This window comes from Lithobates pipiens, unplaced genomic scaffold (assembly GCF_037356315.1).
Source record: "Lithobates pipiens isolate NorthernLeopardFrog02 unplaced genomic scaffold, aLitPip1_a1.2 Scaffold_16, whole genome shotgun sequence".
NCBI lineage: Eukaryota > Metazoa > Chordata > Amphibia > Anura > Ranidae > Lithobates > Lithobates pipiens.
The window spans coordinates 421,778,152-421,801,218 of record NW_027507748.1 but is presented as its reverse complement, the minus strand read 5'-3'; the positions used below and the strand labels follow the sequence as shown (position 1 = coordinate 421,801,218).

The window sequence follows — 23,067 nt, the reverse complement described above, 5'->3', positions numbered from 1 at the left end:
TCCATGTTGATGAGGACAAGGGCCTCTTCCCGCCAACCCTGGCCATTGGTTCTCGGGGTCTGCGGGCGGGGGACTTATTGGAATCCGGGAGCCCCCCTTTAATAAGAGTTGAATAGCTTCAGTCAGATATCAATTTTTATCTTGTTGCATCTCCCGGAATGACTGCATGTGGTTTTGTTCATAGTCAGATAAACAATAATTGATTGTAGTGAGTTTGGTAACATCTCAAAAAGTGAAAAAATTTTAACTGCTTTCGGGCTGTATAAAATGGGAAGTAATCCTAGCTATTTGACGTCTGTTCTCATGCATATCTATTTTTATATATACTCACAGTAAGCCGGAAAGCCACTTGAAAACACTTTTTGAGTATGAGCAACACCTCTGCTCATTTTTAAACAGTCGAGGAGGACAGAGGTGGGGGAGAAGTCCTGACCCAGATGTCATCTAAGGAATTTCAAGAAGAATGTTTAGCATCTGAGTAGATCCAAAGGTAATGAGTTACATTTCTCCAAATGTAGAATCGTATTATATTATATTTATATATATATAGTCAGTGTATGTAATTTAGATGTTGAAAAAAGGTAATTTAAACTATAACTTCAACATACAGTATAATAATGCTTTCATTCAGTACCATGTTACTGTGATTATACAGTTATATTTTTTTCCCTTTTTTCAACCACTTGGCTGTTTCATATATATAATATGTATGTGTGTGTATATGTATATATATAATTTTTTTTTTTTTATGTATTAGCGAGAGTTTAAAAATGTATCGAAATTTTTTTTACATATTTCCAAATCATGGAAGCCTGTGGAATATCATCCAATATCTATAGTATTAGTAGCATTTACATTGATTGGAATAGTTTTAGAAAGAACCTGATGGGATAAAAAAAATGAGCGCTAACATTGTGACTTTTTTGAAGGTGGGGGATGTGGGGCATCTTTGCTTCTCTGGAGAATCACAAACCCCTGACACCTAATATACATGTAAGTGCAGTCAGTAACTGATTCACTAAGCACTGAAGGAAATCCAGGATGACAGCCTTATAGGCTGCGTCTTGCAAAACAAGTCAGCAATACTATTTCCCATATTTACTTACAATTTTCTTTTATATTGACACTGCGGGCTAAATTGAAAATATAACTTTGGGACACACGCTTAAAGTGTGTTTTCACTTTTGGCAATCAAGCTTTGAAGTTCATGCTCTTGCAATGAAACGGGAACTAAAAACAGTCAAAGCCGTGCAGCTGCCAATCGCGCTGTGCTGTCACACACAAAAAGAATAGTGTACCAAGTAGATTCTCAAACTAAATTTGATTCAAATTATCTCAAAGAGTTTGGCAATTTTGGTGCTATGTAATCACTGCTGAGTTATTTGTTTTATATATATATATATATATATATATATATAAGGAAAAAACCTATTTAAAAAAAAAAAAAAGTATTTCTTGGTTTTTGCAAATCTTTGGTAAAAATGACCTAAATCAGTATTTTATGTTTTAGTCTGTGTGAACATTCAAGTCTAAAACCAATGGTCTAATTGATATATTTATGAATTGAGTCAGTCCTGATATACTGACTGCTTGTTTCAATTCTTGAAGCCATAAAATACCAGGATAGTACAAATATCCCCTAAATTACCCTTTTATAGAAAGTAGACAGTCCAAGGTATTTAGTAAACGGCATGGTTACTTTTTTAAAGTTGTAATTTTATTTATTTAATTTTTTTTAGAAAGTTAGGAATACCACTTGAGTGAGACTTTAACAAAGAGGGGCCCAAAATCCAAGGGGCACCTTTTGGGCTTTCAAGGAGCATATTTGTCTAATTTCCTGACTACCTATCATATTTCTGGAGTGCCAGGACAGTAGAACACCCACAAAAGGACCCTATTTTTGAAAGCAAACACCCCAAGGTGTTTTCTGAAAGGGATAATAAGTCTTTTGAAAATGTATTTTTTCACCATTAGTTTTTGGAGAAAAAAAGCAAGCATGAAAATATTTTTTTTTCACATTAGTCAATATTTGAGATATTTCTAACACACCTAGACATAGTTGGAATTATACCCCAAAACACATTCTGCTACTCCTCCCAAATATGGCAATGCCACATTTGAGTTTTTTTTTACTGTTTGGGCTAATTATGTACTGGACATTTGTATCTTGTGTATCGCATAAATCAACCAATTGTATCAAAACCAATATACTGTGATGGTCACCTCCTATACAAGTGGCCAGGGAATATAGCTTAAGCTGGCAATAGATGGTTTTGAATCTTATCTGGTTAAGCAGGGAGTGACTGAGATTTGAACCACGTGTGGGCAGGCTTATTTGTACCTAAGTCGATCCATCCATCGGCTTGGGTACCACCAGCACATCAACTTTTTAGGATGCGATTATTGCCAGCAGATGCCAGGGACAGCTGACTGCACCAAACCCCCATCCTCCCCTTTCCACTGGGAGAACACATTAGCTCCATGGGAGGGATTTGTTTGCAGGAAATAAAACTGTATCCTCTATGCCTGACTTTAGCATAGCCACACCTATAGCAGTCCCCGTTCTACAAGTCAAATTAGCCTAGTCTACTAGTATTTGGCTGCCCCCAGGAATTACATTTTGATTGGCTAGATAGTACATGAGACTTAGGCTAGGTTTCCACTAGTGCGACTTTTCATGCGATTTGGGACTGAAAAGTCACATGACACGTTGTACACCATGATTTCCAGTGAGTACCGTTCATATCTGTGCGACATCAAGATGCAGCAACTTCAAAGTAGTCCCTGCACTACTTTGGTTAAACTTTGATGCGACTTGAGGTCCATAGACCTCAAGAATACACAGGCATTTCTTCAAGTCGCAAAAAATTGCAGCAAAATCGTGCGACTTTGGGGATGCAACAGTGTAAACATAGCCTAAAGAGGGGAAGAACAAGAGTTCCTTTGGTTCCAGGAGTGCAGTTGTCCACAGGGAATGGTTGGGTTTGGGGTCTTATAGCAATGTAGTCAGTCAGACATGCAGAAGGGTCAGTTCAGGCAGTAGGCAAAGACATGTTCTGCAAACAGGCAAAGGATCCGGCCAGGCAGCAGGCAGAGATGTGATAAACAGCCTGGGTCATTACAGGTGGCAGGCAGAGGCAACACTGCACTGGTGTGGCAGCTATCAGGAAAACTTTTGCTAACTTACATTGGTCTGGTGACGAAACAATATGGGACACCGTTGCTGGATCACACTTATTTGGTGACACTGCAACTGGTGTGATAAGGAACACTGTTGCTGTCATATACTACTGGTCTAATAACACTGGGACTGGTGTGCCAGTGATCAGGAAAATTGTTGCTGGGTGCACTGGCCTGGTGTGGTGACAATAAGGAACACTAATTCTAGCTACAGTCTGCCACTGTGACTGGCGCGGTGGTCATCGGAGACACACTGACTGCACTATTAGGACTTGTTTACACATTAGGTTGGAGGGCAGACACATCCCTCAGCTGCTTCCCCTTTTAGCTACAGCGGCCAGGGGTGTGCACATGCTGTAATGCTTTGCTTCACAGCTATGGCAAGAATTATGCCCCCTTAATACAAATGAGCTTAGTGCTTGTGTGGTGTTAAATCAGGTGGTAAGGAAGCTATACAATGGATAGCTCTCTGAGAGCATCACACATGTGACCAAGTCCTTATGGTGACACCTATAGCTAGTGTGGCAGTGATCAGGGACACTGTGACCGGTGTGGTGGTGATTAGGGGTCCTGGGGGAGATTTACTAAAATGTGAGCATTCAAAATCTGGTGCAGCTCTGAATAGAAACCAATCAGCTTGCAGGTTTTATTGTCAAAGTCTAATTGAACTAGGGCTGCAACTAACGATTATTTTCATAATCGATTAGTTGGCCGATTATTGTTTAGATTAATCGGTTAATAACATAAAACAAAAATGGGTCAACCACAGTGACAGGAAAATTTGGAAATAATAGAAAACTTCTTAGTTAAATTAATTTTCAGGCAATGTATGGGGTTTTCGTTCAGAAATGACATTCATTTTAAAAACAGAATGTTAAAAACAAGTGAAAATTTCAAACAAAATTCTTTCATTCAGCGAATGTACAAAGAATTTTTGGCGGAATATTCTCATCTGAAAATTGCTCTGTGAGGCCAGCATAAGGCTCGGTACACACCTATGCAGTTTGCTTTTGATCTGTTTCTGCAGTGCTTTTTGCTGTACGTTTTGATTTTTGCGCACGTGATTTTACTGCAATTTGCATTTTTTTTGGGCAGATTAAAAAACACAAATTGCTGCAAAAATGCATTACATGCTTTTCTGCAGCTTCTCCATTGAAGTATATTGAACCAATAAAGCATCATTTTGCGTTTAAAAGTCCCTGACCCTTTCAGGTGTGAACGTTTCCCATAGGAAACCCATGTAAATGTACTGTAGTGCATTTCTGCAAAAAGCACCAATAAACACATAGATGTGAACCAGGTCTAAGACGTTTAGTAACATAATGGGGGTTAAAAAAACTAAAATTAGCCCTTTATAGTAGAAAAACACAGATAATCACTATATCACTACTATCACTAATCACTGTATGGGGTTCATTTTTTTTACTGTAGAACAGTGAGAGTAATATTTACAGTAGCGATTATTTGCTCTTTGTATTATAAAGGGCTAATTTTATTTTTATTTTTTTAACTCCATTATGTTACTGGCCGATTAATCGATTATGAAAATTGTAATCGATTCATTTCATAATCGATTAGTTGTTGATTAATCGGTTAGTTTTAGTTTCAGCCCTAAATTGAACAAGCTGAAGTTAGAAGCTGATTGGCTACCATGCACAGCTGCACCAGCTGTAGTAAATCTCCCCCACTGTGACTGGTGCGGCTGTTATTAGGGAAATTGTAGTGACTGGTAGCACTGGTCTAGTGATATTCTACTGCTGTGGATATACTGTTATAGCAAAGCAGCCAGCCTTTGTACATGGTCACCGCCACAGCAGTACAATGTCAGCAGAGTGACAGTATGTAAAAAATAAATAAAAACTCTTTTTTTACTGTCACTGTACTGCTCTAGGGGTAATTGTGTTTTTGTTTTTTGTTTTTTTACAGTTGTGTTGACTGTATAAGTAATTGGTTTCCTAACACCATTCATTGGCCCTGTGCCATGTGATCTCTGTGACCAGTCACAGCAATTACAGTATTAAGCATGAAGGACAGACAGCCTTTGTTTATTATTACTACTGTGATTGGTCACATAAATCACACGGTGCAGGGCCAATGACATTGACACAATGATCTGGGATCTGCCGTGCCCCTCAGAGCACACTGCTACATGCCCCTGAGGGCTAACATAAGCGGCTAGTATGTAAGGGGGATGTATGGGTATCTCCTTCCAGATGGCGCTTGTCCCGCCAGGCCACAATATATAAATGGTGGTTAACTGTTATGCTGTTGGCATTAGTAAGCAGTTAAGGTATATTCTATATCTGTGTTTTAAACTTTTTATTTTTATTTTTTAACATTTCTTCAGTTTCTTCCTGGTTTTTGGCCTAAGCCAAAATGATGCCATACCTTCCAGTAGTTTGTATGCACATTTATTCCCCTTTCATCTGGGAGATGGGGTTTAGCCAGATAAGCACAGCCTACATGTCTGAGCTAAGGGCAGATGGATTCTAGAAAGTGTTCCTTGAATCATCTGTCCTCAGTTAAGATTACCATAGTTAGAATTGCTAGAGGGTGCATTTCAAAGTGATTTCTAAACAAAAACCATGGAGACATGGCTGAATGTTAGTTTACTTTGAACACAAAAAATGAATTGTATAGCGTTTTTGATTTGTGGTGCATCTGATACAGATAAGTTCTGCTTTAATAGCATACTGGTTTTATTTATTGCCTGTAATTCCCCTTGAAATCGTTTTTTTTATAATTTATTTATTTATTTTGGGGAAGTTCATTTTATAATATGTTCACATCTGAATTTTATTGTCAGTTCTCCTATTACTTGTGTACTGGCATGTCATTAAAATATTATCTCAACTATCATGTGTATCATTATATAAACTGCATGTTGCTTATATAAAGTACAGCGTTGGCAGGTCATGGTAACAAATTTAGTTATTTAGTAGCAATCTAAAGTTGTTGCAATATTTTATCCATGGCAATTATCAAACCGCAACATTTCTCCAGACAGCTGTGCACATGTTCCTGTGTGGCAATCAGAACCTGGGTGTAAGGCTTACCACAACATGACTAATTGGAAAATGTTTTATGATATAGAAACAGTAAGACACAACCATAAGCCGGGAGCACAGAAGGCATTATCCACTTGCCTACTGGGCATTTGCACCCCCTTCCTCCCCAGGCCAATTGTCAACTTTCAGCTCTGCCATACTTTGAATGACAATTGTGTGGTCATGCAACACTGTACCCAAATGACTTTTTTTTTTTTACACAAATAGAGCTTTCTTTTAGTGGTATTTAATCACTGCTGGGTTTTTTATTTGTATTATTTTTATTGTTGTTTTATTTTTTGCAAAAAATTTATTTTGTAAATAAGTAATTTTTCTCCTTCACTGATGTGCGCTAATGGGAAGTACTGCCGCACTGATGGGAAGTACTGATGGGCAGCACTGATGAGCAGGCACTGAAAGACATCACTAATGGGCACTGCTGGGGCTGTACTGTAATCAGGGCACTGATGATCAGTGCCCTGATTACCTGTAGAGGTCTCCCCTGCAGGGAGATGCCACTGATTGGTTCTTAGCACACACTCTGTCGGTGTGAGCCAAGGAAAGCCGATAAATGGCACTTCCTTGTCTACATGTGACCAGCTGTGATTGGACAGAGCCGATCACATGGATAAAGAGCCACGTCATCAGCTCTTTACCAAGATCAGGGTTAATGACGTATAGTAAAATGACTGCGGCGGGGTGGCACTCTCGTTGTGGGAGGTCATATGACAGCACACACTGACAGAGTGCGTGGCAAGGGGTGCCAAACAGTGGCATCTACTCAGAGGAGACTTGGGCAGGTAATCAGGGCACTGATCATTAGTGCCCTGATTACAGGAAAGTGCCAGCAGTGCCACCAATCAGTGCCCATAAGTGCTGCCCATCAGTGCTTCCTATCTTTGCCACCTATCAGTACCCATCAGTGCGGCATATTAGTGCCACCTAATCAGTGCAGCCTATCAACTCGCATCAGTGAAGGAGCAAAATTAATTATTTAGAAAATGTATACAAAATAAAAATTCCAGCAGTGATTAAATACCACCAAAAGAAAACTCTATTTGTGTAAAGAAAAATATAAAAATATTAATTTAGGTACAATGTTGCATGACTGCACAATTGTCATTCTAAAGCCTCGTACACACGATCAGACTTTCCGACGGGAAATGTGTGATGACAGGCTGTATGTATGCTCCATCGGACAATTGTTGCCGGACTTTCCGCGGACAAATGTTAGCTAGGTTTTAAAATTTTCCCGTGGACAAATGTGTGCTGTTGGATTTTCCTAGCGTGTGTACACAAGTCTGTCAGACAAAAGTCCAAAGTGCAAACAGGCATTCTGGGAAGCAAGGACGAGCCAGAAGTGGTCGGTCTTGTAAACTAGCGTTCGTAATGGAGAATTAACATTCGTGACGTGGCAAATTATGAAATCTCAAAATGCAGTGCACATTCTCTTCTTCTTTATTGGGATAATAATGAAGCTGTGTTGCTGGTGATACTGATGGAGTTATGGCCAGCGTATTTTCAAAGACTTTTTTTTTTCTAGTGATATCAGGATATGCTTTTTAAAAAAATTTATTTGAGCAAGTTACCACAACACCATTATCCCATAGTTTTTAACCACTTGCCGACCGCTGTCGGCATATATACGTTGGCAGAATGGCACGGCTGGCCAAAGTAATGTACCCATACGTTACTTTGAGTTTCCCGCCAAGCGCGCACACCTGCCGCGAGCTCCATGACTGTGCCCGCGGGACCCGCGGACTCTATCGCTGCGGAGATACCCACGATCGTGTCACAGAGCTGAAGAACGGGGAGATGCCGAAGTAAACAGCATCTCCCTGTTCTGCCTAGTGACAGGACAATGATCATCTGCTCCCTGTCATCGTGAGCAGCGATCAGTGTCACGTCACAGTGTCACGTCACACACAGCCCCTCCCCCCACACTTAGAATCACTCCCCTAGGACACACTTAACCCCTCCCCGCCCCCTAGTGGTTAACCCCTTCCCCAGATGATGTCTGCTTAAGACGAAACGCGTCGGTACTTCACTGCAGCCTGAGATTTTATTGAAAAAGCGCTTATGTTCTTTGTACACGTGAATTTGATCATTTTTTATTAAATTACTTGAAACGAAAAACGGAGTTACACTATTGTGGTCCCTGCTTTCTTCTTTTATATCTATCCCATTACCTATGATGATTTATGTGGATGGAGACATACTGTAGAGGAAATAGCCACACTTGAAAGTTTTCCAGAAAAGGACAACACCGAAAAAGCCTATGTATATCTACAAGCATATATGATCCTCCAAATATAATTTTGAGTAGGATCCATTAAATCTGGTAAGCCCCCATTTTATGTGGTGGAGGGTTCACGCGGTGATTGTGCGATCATTCCTTGGAGAAGGTGTAGGACTGTTTTCACTTCATCGTATCATACACGGAAAATTTGGAGAACTTTTCACTTGTTTTCACGTTATTTTCCTATTTTTTTTATATATTTTTTCATATATTTGTTTGGACATTCTAGCTTTAGTTATCATATAGAGCAAAGAGTGTTTAAATGTATTTATTTGTTTGCACAGTCTAATGTATGCACTGATTACATTGGTCACATTGTAATGTGGTAAAAACAAATAAGCGCTACACTGTTTTTCACAAAATTTACACTGCCAGTGACATTTTTACAGTAATCAATGCAGTTTTATAGCATTGATTGCTGTATTAATGCCAATGGTCCCAAAAATGTGTCAAAATTGGCCGATGTGTCCGCCATAATGTCGCAGTCACAATAAAAATCGCTGATTGCCACCATTTCTAGTAAAAAAAAAATTAATAAAAATGCCATAAAACTATCCCCTATTTTGTAGATGCTATAACTTTTGCGCAAAGTAATCAATAAACGCTTATTGCAATTTTTTTTATTTTTATATTTTACCAAAAATATGTAGAAGAATACGTATCGGCCTAAACTAAGGGGAAATTTTTTTTTATATATATATTTTTGGGAGATATTTATTATAGCAAAAGTAAAAAATAATGCATTTTAAAAAAAAAATTGTCGCTATGCTTTTGTTTATAGCGCAAAAAATAAAAACCGCATTGGTGATCAAATACCTCCAAAAGAAAGCTCTATTGGTGGGGAAAAAAGGACGTAAATTTTGTTTGGGAGCCACGTCGCATGATCGCGCAATTGTCAGTTAAAGCAACGCAGTACCGAATCGCAAAAAATGCTCTGGTCGGGAAGGTGGTAAATTCTTGCGTGGCTGAAGTGGTTAAGATCAAAGATACAACTATGTTGGTGTCCCTTGTCAATTTTACATTGTATTTTTTTTAAATGTAACTGCCTACTCCCAAACTGTCGTTTGAAGTAAAACACATAGCCAAGTATTATTCTACACAATTTTTTTATTGTGCGTTAAAAAAAGAAAACAAATAAAATTAGACATGCTATCTGCCAACTTAACCAAAAAGTGCATTCTATGCATCCAATAATATAGAAAATCTACCAAATCGAATCATTATTCAACCCAAAAAATTATGTCAAAGCAATAACTCCAAAAGCCAATAATAAATAACACGTTATGTCCTCCGATTCCACAACATGGCTGGTTGACGAACGGCCTGGGATGGTCTGAAAAAAGTACAGGATTCTAGGTAAGATTGACAATTTGATAATGGCTGCCCTGCCGAACCATGAGAAATATTTTAAAGGACATTTCTCCAAGTCCCTGTTTATGGCTTGTAAAAGGGGTTGGAAGTTCCTGAAAATTGCGAAATAAAAAGCACGAATCAACACTCGCCAAACTTCTACTAACACGGAATTAGCAGAAGGAGCCCAAAGGGTGGCGCTAAAGAGCTAAAAACCACATAGTCTATCTAGTACGTCACTAAGTTCGTAATTGTTGACCAACAATTGTGTGGCCGTGTGTATGCAAGACAAGTTTGGGCCAACACTCTTCAAACAAAATTTCTATGGTTTTGTCTGTGAACAATCCGATTGTGTGTACGAGGCTAAAGTGCGACAGTGCTGAAAGCTAAAAAATGGCCTGGGCAGGAATTGGGGGAAATTGCCCAGTATTGAGGTGGTTAAATACATAAATTCAATATAATTTTGCAGATAAATAGTATACTGTATACACAGTTCGTAGAAGTGATCATAGATTAACCACTTGATACCCCCCCCCCCTTCCTAACCAGTCCATTTTTGCGACACGGCACCGCCTTACCTTTAAAGGGTGACTCCACTTTTGTGGGGAAAAAAAATTGCAAATTACAGAAAAAAGAATATAGCATATACAATTGCGACACAAGCCATATTGTAATTGTTATTTAAAGTGGAGGGCCACCCTAAAAAATAAAATAAAAAATGAAATAAAAACAGCATCAATATTCTTAAAAAAAAAAAATAAAACATAAAAAAAAAAAAAACCCTGTTACTAGGCAGTCTTCCTAATGTGCCTCTTCCTACTCCGTGGTGATCTTCGGTCTTCTCTCCTCCTCGCGTTGTCTTCTGGGTAATGAGGCGCGCTGTGTTCTGGGAACTGTGTTTTTCCTAACAGCGCGGGACATTCACAAAGCGCCACGTGACTTGCGCTTACGCAGTAGGAAACGGGCTCCAATACCTGTCTCCCTTAGTGAGGATGGCGGCACCGGGACCCGAGAGCCGAGGGACGGGTCGGCCTCGGGCGGCCGACATCGCAGGCGCCCGCCCTGGAAAGGTAAATGTCCTTATTAAAAGTCAGCAGCTACTTTTTTTTTAGCTGCTGACTTTTAAAAAAAAAATTCCACGTTGGAACACCCCTTTAAAAATTACCTTTCCTTTTTAACCACTTGCTGCCTGCCATATAGCAAAATGACGTTGGCAAGCTTTCTTTTGGTGGCATTTGATTAGACCAACCACTTGGAAAAAAAACAATATTTTTTACTTTCTGCTATAAAACGTTCAATAAAAAAATTTAAAAAATGTAATTTCTTCATCAATTTAGGCCAATATGTATAATGCTGTATATCGATTGGTTTGCGCAAATGTTATAGTGTCTACAAACTATGGGATATTTTTATTAATTTTTATTAGTAGGGTCGGTGACTTATAGCGGGACTGCAATATTGTGGCAGACAGTTGAACACTTTTTGGGGACCAGTGACACTTATTCCACGTACACACGATCGGACTAGAGTCCGCCAGACAATTTGATCGAGTGTGGGCTCCAGTGGACTTTTTCTTCCCAAAAGTCCGGCGGACTTAGAAATAAGACTTGTTTCAAAATTGTCCGCTGGACAATCCGCTCATCTGTGTGCTAGTCTGACGAACTAAAACCGACGCTAGGTCAGCTATTGGCTACTGGCTACTGGCTATGAACTTCCTTATTCTACGTCATCACGTTCAAATCCGTCAGACTTTTGGAGTGATCGTGTGTGGCCAAGTCCGTTCACTTGAAAGTCTGATGGACCTCAGCTGCAAAGTCCGTCGGATTGTCCGCCAGATAGTCCAATCGTGTGTACGCGGCATTAGACTACTTTCACACTGTATGCGGTTTTTGGGCATTTTAGCACTAAAATTACCAACTGTAAACCGCCTTCCAAGCCACCCCGGTGTGAACGCCCGAGTGCTTTCCCACTTTGGTGGTGCACTTGCGGGACGTCTGAAAAGCGTTTCGGAAGCGTCGCAACGCAGGCGGTTCTAATCCTTTCTTCGGGCCGGTAGCAGGGGTTAAAAGCTCCCTGTTAGTGGCCGAAAAGCTCTGCTCAAACGGTGATAAAGCACTTTGCCGCTAACGTGGCACGGCCCCAATATGGATGTAGACTTATACAGTAGCTGTAGTCATCAGTGCCACTATTTCTGCAAATATCTTCTAAACCTTTTAGGTTAGGGAGGTATTTCTTGCACCTACAGTAAGCCTTAATCTAGGCTTACCTGTGGTTTAAAGTGGTTGTAATGGGTTTACAACCACTTTAACTGCTTGCCGACCACCGGCTGTCAAATGACGGCCAGGCGGCGCTGCTCTTGTGGCAGGAGGCCATCATATGACGTCCTCCCATTTAAACAGGGAATGCGCGCGATCGTGAAAGGCATTTTTTCACAAAATTGACCTACTTTTTAATTTATAGCACATAAAATAAAAAACCCACTATTGATTAAATACCACTAAAAGAAAGCTCTATTTGTGTGGAAAAAAAGGACACAAGTTTCATATGGGTACAGTGTTGCATGACTGAGTAACTGTCATTCAAACTGTGAGAGCGCTGAAAGCTGAAAATTGGTCTGGACAGGAAGGGGTGCACTGTATTGAGGTGATTAATGGTATAATTGATAGCTGCTTAAAATTGGTAAAACATGGTATTTTATACACAGCCACAACTGATGTGTTAACTTGTTTCTTACCCCACCAAAAAATTACCCTTATTATGTACAATATTCACAACAAATATATCCACCAATCACATGATTGTATTATATTCCATCATTAACCACGTCACATCCAGGCCAATTCTGACATTTCTCTCCTACATGTAAAATTCATAATTTTTTTGCTAGAAAATTACATTATATAGTTTTTTTTTAGAAAAGACCCTAGAGAATACAATGGAGGCCATTGCAACTTTTTATCTCGCATGGTATTTGCGCAGGAATTCTTCAAACACTTTTTTTGGGGGGGGACCATTTCATGCTTAAAAAACAAACAAACAAAAAAACAGTAAAGTTAGCCCAATTTTTTTCAGATAATGTGAAAGATGAAGTCACGTTGAGTAAATAGATAACTAACGTCACGTTTCAAAATTGCACGCGCTTGTGGAATGGCGCCAAACTTCGGTACTTAAAAATCCCCATAGGTGACACTTTAAATATTTTTACTGGTTATATGTCTTGAGTTACAGAGGAGGTCTAGGGCTAGAATTATTGCTCTCGCTCAAATGTTCATGGCAATACCTCACATGTGTGGTTTGAACACCGTTTTCATATGTGAGCTGGACTTGAGTATGCATTTGCTTCTGTGTGCGAGCTCACGGGGACAGGGGCGCTTTAAAGAAAAAATTGATCACTTTTATTCCTATTACAAGGAATGTAAACATCCCTTGTAATAGGAATATGGCATGATTGGTCCTCTTTACAGTGAGATATGGGATCATAAATAAAACGATCTTGTTTCAACGAGGGGAGCCCACCCCTCCTTTAAAGGCACAGGGGTTCACTGGACACCCTCCCCTCCAGGCTTACCTACCCTCTATCTATCCATTATTATGCATGTGCTTCCACTGTGGAGGCTCTCAAAAATGTTGAGTTAGGACTGCAGATATTACTGGGTTGCCGTGAAGTGGTTCTCCAGCTTACACATGTAGTTGCAAAGGAAGCCCCTGTTTTTAACGCAAACTATTACTTACAAAAAAAGTAAGTGTGTGATCATGAGCAACAGTCACAGAAAGCTTAATAATCAATAGTTAGATTAGTCTATGGGACCTAGGTGGGTGCAGCTTCCTCATGACTGAAATTGCAGCTTATAGGTAGGCAATTTGGCAAGTGGCGGCCCGTCCATTAGGGGCACCAACCCCTCTCTCCACTCCAACCCCCTATATGGCAATGGATAGATTCATGCATAGCATAGCATGAATCTATCCGTGGCCACTCCCTATTAATGTGTCCGGCCTCTTTCAGGGCACCGGGTGCATGAATTACAGCTGTGGGGTTTTGTTGTTTTTTTAAGCACCTGATTAGAACAAGAGGCTCTAATAGGCTTCAAAATTTAATGGGCTTGGAACGCACAGGATGTGCTCCGATCCCACCCAGGCGTGTTACAACAGCAAATGAATATTCGCTATTGAAATACTGAGCCTCAATCTGGCCAATCAGAAGTGGGTGTGAGACCCTTTTTCCAAATGGCCGAAAAGACAAGACTCCCGATTGGCCGCTGAGGAGGAGGGAGGAAACAGAACCTACTGCAATGACCCAGAGAATGAGAGGACGCAGGAGAACTGGAAGCTGCCAGTGATGGGGTAAGTGTGACTGACCGACTGGCCGACCGATCTGGGGGGGGGGTGTCATACTGTTTGACGCTCCCCCGAAAAAAATTTCCACTTAATCTAGCCTCATCCCTATCCATGTGCATGGGGTCCTGTGCCTAATAAACTAGGAGGACCATGGCCATGGACAATTTATGTATGCCCCCACAGACCAGGTGGAGGTGGAGGGTCAACCTTTAGATCAACCACTGTATAGGTGACTTTTATGTGAGGTGGATCTTTGTTTGTTACCAACTTACACAGGGAAGCTGACATTTTAGTCCTGAGGAAGCGGTAACCATGCCAAAGTGTGTAGACTGATCTAAATATGGATTATTAGGCTTCCTGTGACTGTTGATTATATACATACATACTTTTTTTTTCTTTACTACTACTAAGAAGATCCTGCTCCAAATATTTCTGTATGTGTTGGGAGTAGTGTGCTGAATACTTCCACTGAAGCAAAACCTTTTATTTAAATATATTCCCTTAATAGACACATGATATAAATCCACCATGTGTACCAAAAACTTTGCAAACCCAGATTTTACAGTGTAAATGTTAGTGACATCATCACTGTGCTGTACATTGCCTGTGCATAGAGCAGAGATATAGGGAAGGACCCAACAGGCTCCACTTACTACAGGCTGCCTACAAAAAACGACATAAGGGAATGGAGACAGGACCCGTCACGCTGCATAAGGAAAGAGAGCGCATCAGTGACTGTTTTTTATTACAAGAACAATTATAAAAAAGTAAAAAATGGACCCTCGCGCCACTAAGTGCTAAACGTGAAAATGTATCTAAGTACGTGTAAAAAATTGAAAATATACCAATACACAATATAAGTGAAATAACCAGTGAAGTGATACAAAAGTGCAAGTGCTACTAAATAATACAAAATGCAGCGGGACAAAATAGTAAACGCAAACTATCGCATCAAAATGAATAAAATAAAGAGTCCTGCGCAAATCGTGCCACTGAAAAAATTGATGATGAATATAAAAATATAAAAAATATAAAAACAGTCAATAAAAATCAAAAAATAAACACACCGATGAGTGAAGGTATAAAGTGGAAAACAAGAGAAAGAACGGGACCAAATGTTCCAAAATATATAAATCCAGGCTCTCAGAACTCTCACCTCAAGATGAAATATTCAGACAAATGAAAATAACCCCAAAAACTTCTCCTTTGCTTCTCTGTATACAGTAACCAAGGAATTGCAGATAAAGCATGTAGTATACACTTCTGCCACTAGAGGGCCATTTCCAGCTCTTGAATGTAATACTGCAGCTATGGACTTGTATTTCCGTGGTGTGGAACTTGAAAAGAACACAGAGGAGAGGGGGAGAGAGAGGAGACTCCAATCGTGTAGTGGTTTCAATAAATGAACAAATTTATTAAGCGATAAAAATGGACTCTCACATTTAAAAGAAAAAATTCAAACAGATAGAGTAAGATGGAGATCTGGCGTCTTCTGCCAGTCTTACGCTACTTCCGGTTTGTCCTACGGCCACTCCCTACGCGTTACGTCATACCACGTGACTTCTTCATGGGGATCTAGGGAGGGACCCAACAGGCTCCACTTACTACAGGCTGCCTACAAAAAACGACATAAGGGAATGGAGACAGGACCCGTCACGCTGCATAAGGAAAGAGAGCGCATCAGTGACTGTTTTTTATTACAAGAACAATTATAAAAAAGTGCTGCACTAAAAATTTAAATACATAACAATGAATATTCATATGAATACATTAAGTAAAAACTGGGTAAGCCCACATAAATGTGCAAGTGACAAACAGTCCCAAATGTTGCAAATATCACTAATTCAAAACGATGGATACCACAGTATTGGTAACAGTTGAAGACACCAACACCTCATGTGCTCTGTCACCTGTGGTACAGTAAAACACTTACCAAAGCAAATGGACTCTTTAGGTTAAAAAGAGTGAAAATGCGTTTGTGTCAGACTGCTCTCCTGCTCAGGATTAGAAGGCTCCACTGGATTTCGCTACGACCTCATGTATGTGACATCCATGGACCAACATTTTGGAATCATGAGAAAGAAAAAGGTCAGGAAAGCCACATAGTTACATAGTCAGGTTGAAAAGACACAAGTCCATCTAGTTCAACCAAAAACATAGTGTGAAGCCAAGCCACATTAAAAAATATATATATATATATATTAAAATGAATCACTAAGTACTCACAAAGGATAACATGTGACAATCGCTCATCAATTTAAAAAAAAAAAGCTGGTCCCAGGAATCAAACCAATCGTTTTTTTATAATTTACAGGAAGCTCTTGCAATGAGGCAAAGGGGGTGATTTACTAAAATTGGAGAGTGCAAAATCTGGTGCAGTTCTGCACAGAAACCAATTGGCTTTCAGGTTTTCTTGTCAAAGTTTAATTGAGCAAACTGAAGTTAGAAGCTGATTGGCTGCAATCTTACTTTGTGAGTGTCCCACAGGGGAATACCCTCACTAATAGCAATGGCAGAAACCAGACCCAAGGGAACTGAGGCAAAAGCTTAGGCACATATTTGCTCTGCCGAAGGCCTGCAAAACAAGTAAACTGCTCAGACTGATGACTGATAATAATTCCCTTGCATCGGAGAAGGAGCCTGTTTTGACACCAGTCTTTGCATTTAATTCTAGCTCATGCAGCCTACCCAAAGACACATATAGACAGTTTGAATCTCAGCCAGTTCAGCAGGAACTGAGATTTCAACTATGTATGGGCAGGCTGAATGTACTTAACTTGATCGATTGATCCACTTGGGTGCAACCAATCTGTGAATTCTACATGCAATTATTGCTAGTGGCTATTACTACTATTATTAGCAGTAATCACTGAGTTCTAGATCCACAGGGAAGAACAGAGTGGGAGGGATTCCCCTATCAACACTGACTGTGGTTGCAGGAAAGAAAACCTCTCTATGGTCGGCTTAAGGCAGATTTTTCTGAAATTGTCACAATTCAATACAGCCATTACTGTGCAGGATTCAGAGTGCCAGGCTCCTTCTCCACCTCTGTCTCTACCTGAGTTGGATCTGTATATGCCTGCTTTAGATAGAGGGGAATAAAGAAGAAGTGGTCTTAGAGGAGTCCATGGAAGATCTCTCACCTCCCTTCTCCTATTACCTGATTGTTTTGCTTCATGTAAAAGCCTTAGCATTGCCACTTGATTCATCTCTGTCTTGCCAAGCCCTTTGGCACTAAGAGATATGCTAAGCCTAAAAAAACATTCCCCATTCATGAACAAATATAATGGACAATCAATTACAATTGGCTTAATCCAGAAAAGATTTCCATCCCTCTGAGAATCATCAGCTCTATCCAGTGAAAAAAAAAATTAGTGAAAGTGTTTGTTACCCCAGCATTTCAAATTCCTGATATAGTATGTGCCCGCAGTATCATATACTTGTATAGAAAAGTATCCTGTTCTCTTTGTATTGCTTCCTTTGTGTTAAATCCCTGGTGATCCTGCCAGTCCCTCTGCTTTCCTGTTAAAAACTGACCACACTAAGCAGGAGAGCTCACCATGGTCAGTTCCCTAGCTATACTGGGAACTTGGCCTGTTCTCTAATGATCAGACTTATCCTGACGTTACACCCACCCAGCCTTTTACTGGAAAGATCAGTGTACTGTTGCTCCTCCTCCCCTCAGCTTGTATGCAGCTGAAAACACAGGGAATGTGATCACTTATAGAAAAAAAAGGGGGGAAAAGGTATTTATAATGTGCTTTTATATCTTTACACAAATGTTTGCCTTTCATTTAAATTTTAAACTGGATTGGTTGTTTTACAAGGTGATCATTTACAATCACTTTAGAAAGTTTTTGTCTGGTAGTAGACCCTGCACATTCATCCTAAACATCTTACTATAACAATAGAAGGTGTTCCTTCTTTCAAAGATTCTGCTGACAAGCATTTGAGGCATTCTTAAAAGTAATTTTTACTCTTTCAGACCAGCATCTACCTTGCAGTGATCAAGCTGCTCTAGTGCAGTCAGTATGCTTATTTTTGGAGGTGTTCTAGCCAGTTCACTAGATGCGTGGAGTACATCTGTCTCAGCATCATACTGTATATTGGAATTTGGCACACGGGGGAATAACTTTCCACCTAATCTAATTTCTGAAATCTCAGCATTGCATACTTGACATGGAGTATTTGCTTTAGCCATCATGGTCTGTGGAAAGTCTGCACTAAGTTACTAAGCATGGTGGTTGGTGTATACGTAGGTTGAAGTTCCCGACTGCCAATTTTCACTGCCCAGTCAGGAAGCTACAAGTTAAGTGTGTTCCTGGGTTTTCTGTTTGGTGGGATCTGGCCCACTGGTTCTGTGAGATATAAAAGGAAACAGGAGGGGGGGAAGGATTCAAGCAGAAGCCTAAAAACAGAAAGAGAATAAGGGATGTCTGGAGTTGGATGGGGCCTGAAAATGCGGGGGGTGGACTGCTGTCATCAGAGTCTGGAGGACAAGAGAATTGCCAAAATCAGAGTTTAATCCAAATGGACTCATCCAGTTATGGACTTCAGGCTATAGTTAGGGATGTTAGGGGAATATAGAAAGAGAAAGCTGCGCCACAACCCCTATTATCTAACCCAACCAATATGAATTAATAAATGAATATGTGAATACTTAATGTGCACATAGATAAATAAATGAATAAATGTATAATACATAAATAAATTAATTATATTAATCCCACATAGATTGATTAAGCAGAGAATCATACATAATAATAAATCAGCTTGAAAAAAGCCAGAGCTAAAAAAAAATAAAAAAAAATAAAAAAATATATATAATAAAGTCCTCTACATAAATTCCTATAAGGACACCACGGTGGATCCACATGAAACAGCAAGCCAGTGCCCGTCACCGAGAAGTGGATGCGCTTACCAGATGGAAATCAAAATACAGCCTTAACAGTAAGTCATCTGTGTCTTTCTCCATATATCAGACGCTAATAGATCAGCTATCCCCAGTATATGGCGGCATCACACAAATAACTTCCACGATCAGCAATCCGAAATACCGCTAACAATGGCTCAGTCTCTGCTGCTTCCAGTCTGTCACCGCTGCTTGTCCTGTAGAAGGAGCTGATGCTCCGAGCCCATAGCCTGCCAGCCCATCTTCTTTCACTGTAACAGCTCCCCCAGATGTAATCCCGCTGTCCGTGACGTAATTTCCGTGCATTCAACGCTGGTTCCTGTTGCCTTCCTCTTGGCCACAGGACGTACTGAGGATACACTACATACACAGCCATGCATTTCAAGCCCTTTTCCGGACAGTAGGAGCCCCCTGGACCACTGGATAACAGATGAGCTTATGTCCTTTTTATCTCTTATAAAGACAAGACCGGACATTCCCCACCTGCCTATCGCCACCGGAGACAAGCAGCAGTGACAGACTGGAAGCAGCAGAGACGGCGCCATTGTTAGCGGTATTTCAGGTTGCTGATTGCTGATTTTATTTTATTTTTTAGCTCTGGCTTTTTTTAAGCTGATTTATTTATTATTTATGATTCTCTGCTTAATCAATCTATGTGGGATTAATATAATTCATTTATTTATGTATTATACATTTATTCATTTATTTATTTATCTATGTGCACATTAAGTATTCGCATATTAATTTATTAATTCATATTGGTTGGGTTAGATAATAGGGGTTGTGGTGCAGCTTTCTCTTTCTATAGTCTATTTCAGTGTGTGTATCCCACTCAGGCCGCGTACACACGCGGGGACTGTTCGCTCAACTTTGTTTGTCAAACAGTTTCAGCGGACAGTCCGCTCAAACTTAGCATGGACGGACTTGCCCACACACGATGAACGAACAGTCCGCTGAAACCGTGCGCGATGACGTGAACGGCACGTACGACGGGACTAGAAAACTACGTCCTATACACTGCAATGCAACCTTCGGCGTGTAAATCCTTTCTGAGCATGCGCGGAACTTAGTTTGACGAACAAGCCTACACACGAGGGGACTGTTCGCTGAAACAAAGTTTCAGCGGACAGTTTTTCGGAAATTCCGAAAAACTTTGTTCAGCAGACTGTTCGCTGAAACTGTCCGCTGAAAGCCCACACACGAGCGGACTGTCCGCTGAAACACTGTTCAGCGGACAAAGTTGAGCGAACAGTCCCCGCGTGTGTACGCGGCCTTAGAGCTGCGGCCTTTTAGTTTTACTCATTTATTTTTTTTGTTTTCACCTGAGCGCAGTTTATTTTTCCTAATATGTTAGGGGAATGTCTGGACTTTATTCCGAACTGTTACCTGTGATTGTCATTGTGTTCATGTATTTTTTTGAGTAAAACTTTTTGAAATTTTGTCTTTGCCTTATATGAAGTTAATCAAGGGTGCAATGTAAGAAACCGGCACATATAGTCTACAGTCCAGGTCACTAACACATTGGGGTATGAAGACATCAGTACAAGAAATTAATACAGTATGCAGATATAATGCTTACCAAGGGCAATAATGGTTTCTCTAGCAGCCTGTCCTTAAGCGTGTACATGTGGCATGTGAGATAGCCTCTTGCAGCAAGGGAGATGTTGTCAGCATTCCTTCGGCTGCAATCCAAATCCCATAGCAATGGGAGCAGATCTGCACCTCCAGGACCCTCATCCTTTACACAGATATGAAAGAGAAAGAGTTAGGTAAAGTGTATGCATGGAGTCCATGCTAGGTGCACAGTGGGACCCCATACCATTACTGGGGGGGAGGTAGCAGTGATTTACTGTACAGGTGGAGAGGCATGTCCCTCCTTAATGCACAAGTAACCGTGGTGATGCTTAATACATCAAAAGGGTTTACTAGAATTTGTTCATGTTTGTCATCTACCAGGTCCTGGGCGTGACTCAAGTAAAGGAACCCCATGTGTACATCAGTGACCTTGTACAAAGTGCCTAGCATAGCCTAGAAGGACCCACCCACCTCTCATGTAACCATTGCTTGGCAGTCAATGAGGAGGGAACATGGAGGATGTGATAACCACCCTGTCATTCTGACTTACCCATAGGTGATATTACTGAAGAGTCCACTTTCAGATAATAACATATACTACTATTGAAATATAATCCTTTAGATTTTTATTTTTTACATTATTTTTCTGAATCAGTGGTGTGTTCATATATAGAAAATATTTTTGAATTAACAAGTCAAAGCCAGGATTTTTGTAGTCTTAAAAACCAAACTTCAGTAATTTTTTCATCTATTAAATCTTCTGCCCTTATTGTTTTAACTTTGGATAGTAAAAAAATGTTTTTTCTGCCAGTAAATACTGTATCTTACACAACCCACTTCCCTTTCTTGTCTGGTCATTAGCCTAGGCTTAGGACATCAAGCACAGCTCTCTCTCTCTCACTCTCATGAGAGTTTGCCAGGAAGCAAGGGGGGTTGAATCACAAGAGGGCCAGTGAGAGTGGCAGGTGTGTGTGTAAATCCAGGAAGTGAACAGGAAGCCGCTTCAGATGTCCACAGTTAAAATGGTTGCAGCCAGACAGTGGAGGAGATTTCTACAGCATATTTGGGAAGTACAGAATCACAGCATATATAAAATAATATGCAAAGTGGTTGGAGGGAAGCTTCAGAATAGCAAAGATGTTTTCATTAACCAACACAAAAGATTGATGGCTATCAGTTTAGCCAAAGAACTTTTACTAGCACGTAAAGCCCCGTAGGAAAAACTAGACTTACAAGCAAAACGAATATTATTTTTCCGGCGCGGTTTCTTTTATGAACATGGGAACAAAAATACCAAATTCTTGGCTAGGGCCTTAAGAGATGTTTGCGCCTCAACTACCATTACCCAGATTAAAAATAGAGAAAACAAATTAGTACACGACACAGACCACATTGCGTCGGAATTTCACAAGTTCTACTCGAAACTGTACAATATTCCACCCCCACGTAAACCCGCAACAGTAGAAGGATCCAGACCCCAGATCATAGAACAATACTTACTACAAAAGCGGCTTACCAAGCTTGCCAGCCTCTGATGCAGAGGAAATTGACAAACCTATAGAGGTATCAGAACTCCTTCAGGCTATCAAAACACTAAAATCCGTAAAAAGCCCGGGCCCTTATCAGCCATTTATTATAAGACTTTCTCACACCTATTGGCAAAACCCCTGCTAAATGCACTGAACTCCCTAACAGCACCCCAGGAACTCCCACCCACCTTCAACTTGGCACATATCACAGTGCTCCCCAAGCCCGGCAGAGATACCAAATCCTGCTCCAGCTATAGGCCAATATCTCTGCTTAACCTGGACATAAAACTTTTGTCCAAAATGATCGCAACAAGATTGGGCAGACTCCTGCCAGATACCATTGGCCCGGAGCAGGTGGGCTTCATCCCGAGGAGAGAGGCTCGTGATAATGTCACCAAAGCCGTGAATCTCATAGATGAACCTAAAGGGAACACTGCCGAAGGCCTTCTCCTATCCACAGATGCGGAGAAGGCCTTCGATAGCGTGGCGTGGGACTTCATGTTCGCGGTGTGCAGGCATGTTGGATTCCAATCCAACTTACTGACATGGACCTCGGCACTGTACCAAACCCCGTCAGCCAGACTAAAAATAAATGGGACTCTCTCAGAACCAGTGCAAATACACAACGGCACTCAACAAGGCTGCCCTTTGTCCCCAGTACTATTTATCCTCACACTAGAATCGTGTATACAAACGATAAATTAAAATTCATCAGTCAAAGGTCTATCCCTAGGATCCACACACCACAAAATAGCCGCTTATGCGGATGATCTTCTGTTTGTCCTTAAACAACCTAATATAATCGATTCCCAACCTAATTAAAGATTTTGAACTGTTTGG

At 40.5% G+C, this 23,067-nt stretch overlaps 1 protein-coding gene across 2 annotated transcripts in view; it reads left to right on the top strand.

Moving 5' to 3' along the window:
• Window positions 1–350: 350 nt before the first annotated feature.
• The window catches only part of TLR8 (toll like receptor 8), a 165,466-nt gene continuing 142,749 nt past the window's right edge, over window positions 351–23,067 (top strand). For both annotated transcript variants that reach the window (XR_013274579.1, XM_077482544.1), the window contains exon 1: window positions 351–490. The gene's annotated coding sequence lies outside the window, so the exon portion shown is untranslated. The remainder of the gene's footprint in view (window positions 491–23,067) is intronic.